We start from the raw sequence: 2074 nt of genomic DNA, 5'->3' as shown, positions 1-2074 counted from the left end.
ATGGGGCTGGAGCTGCCATTAAATTATACACGTGTCCACTGCGCCTGGTTATTAAGTCTTTGGCAAATCAATTCTTTATGGCCTTTTAATCAAGAGCAAATAAACCAGGAGCCTGTGGAAATGCCTCAAAGAAAACTCTGAGCACTGTTCATGCCGGAAGCTCAAAGATGCTGGGATCCCCACTACAGGGGCAAGGGCTGGGCTCTCCGGGGGGCTGAGAACGAGTGTGGGGGGAGGGGAGGAAGACACCTGTGCTTTTCATTCCACAGCCAACCCAGCGCCGGGTGGGACAGTGACGTGGGTGGAACTGGGCTCTGGAGAGCATGACTTCTAGCCATCGTACATGGTCGCGCAGGGCCCCTTGCCAGAGAGGAGCTCCTTGGTCACAGCCGCAAGGCCTCCTGCCTCGGAAATCTAGTGTAAAGACTGCCCTTGGGCTCTCACAGGCCTGCAGCAAATGAGGAGAGCAGGCTGCAGTGATCTTCCCGAGAGCTGTCCTTACTCAATTTAAAAGGTTTCCTCTTATTCTGAGATTGCACCTCTTCCAATCTTTTGGTGTTACATGGCCCTTCCTAAACTGAAATGATGGTGATTCTAAATGGTTGTTTATTTGGCAAAACTAAAGGCTGTCAACCTTATTTCCACCCACCCACTTTTCTGCCTGTGCCCCATAAGGGAGACTGAGGCTCAGTAAACATGTCGGTGATTAAGCAGCTTTGCAGGTATCCGGAGAGACCACTTCTCCAAAGGAAGTTCCTGATGCCCAAGGGAGCAGCCTGGAATGGGCCTAGAATGACTGGGAGGGATGGAGGCAGCCACTATTTGGAAGAATGACACCATGAAGTTCCCCAAAGGGTCCCGTGTAATTTCCCCTGGCGCCCCGCGTGCATGAATAACACACACAGTCAAACAGAAGAGTAATCAGATTTGAAATATTCCTTTAATAATATGTTTGCCAGATCAAATATTAAAAATAGAAGATGGAGGAAAGGAGCAGCGTCTCCCTAGTGGTATCACTTCCATAAATATTGCTTCATTAAGCTGTCTGCGTCAGTTCAGAAGGACGGCGTGTAAAACGTGGCCAAGGTTCCAGATTGTGTGTTACGATGAGGCGGAAGACTCGGGGCTGCCAGCATCACCTTGCCTCCCGGTGCCGTGCTCACCACCACAGTGTGGGACCGTCAGCTGCCAGCCGGAGTTGGCCAGGCACCTGCCCAAAGGGCGCGTGTTTATGTGTGTGCAGTAAAGCCCCTTCCATCGCTGCAGCAGCGGCTTCCATCCCAGGCAAACATCAGGGAATGAATGATGATGGCATTTGACTTTCCCGAGACCTTCCCTCAGCAAAGTTTGCATCCGTCCTACTGGCATCTCTGAGATGGGAGGGAGGGCAGAGAAGGTGGAGGCTCTGGTGCCAACCCAGGTCCAGGGCTGTAAGAAGGTGGCCCGGTGGAAATGCAGGATGCTGCAGGCCCTGGGCTTTGCTGGGTGGTGCACGAAGGGAGTGGTCAGTTCCTGACCGCTTGGTGAGGGTTAGCAAGGCACAGGGAGAGCTGTGCTTCATCTGCGTCTCCACTTAAGGCTGCAAGTATTTACTGTTGGGTTCAGGGCTCCATGCTGAAGCACAGGAAGAGTAAGCACTTACAACTCGATTGTCAGGTAGAATTCTTTGAGTATTAGTGAGATGTGTGGACTTTTCCCTTGATAATCAGCAACTACAAACAGGCTGAATTTTCACAGGTATGTTTGGGTTTTATGTTGGGGATCCAGTGTCACTCAACTCTTAAAGATGCACATGCAGAGTCTAACTCCAGCTGATCGGTGATGAGTTTCCGTCATCACACGTATAAAGAACCTGATTCCTGAGTTCATGAAGTCTTTCCTCTCAACTTCATGTCTGTTCTTTGCTAAAACCTTGACTTTTGAAAAGGGAACTCAGAAAAAAAAAGAAAGGGTTGAATTTAGTCAAATCATCATCTTATTTGCTCTTCAAAGGTCAAAGAGCCAGTTTGACTCAATGTTGACCATTTCTAAAAAGTAGTGATTTTATAAATACATACTAAGCATCTACCCTCTG

Source organism: Rhinolophus sinicus, linkage group LG11, assembly GCF_036562045.2.
Source record: "Rhinolophus sinicus isolate RSC01 linkage group LG11, ASM3656204v1, whole genome shotgun sequence".
Taxonomy (NCBI): Eukaryota; Metazoa; Chordata; class Mammalia; order Chiroptera; family Rhinolophidae; genus Rhinolophus; species Rhinolophus sinicus.
The sequence above is the reverse complement of the archived record's forward strand: the minus strand, read 5'-3'. Positions refer to the sequence as shown.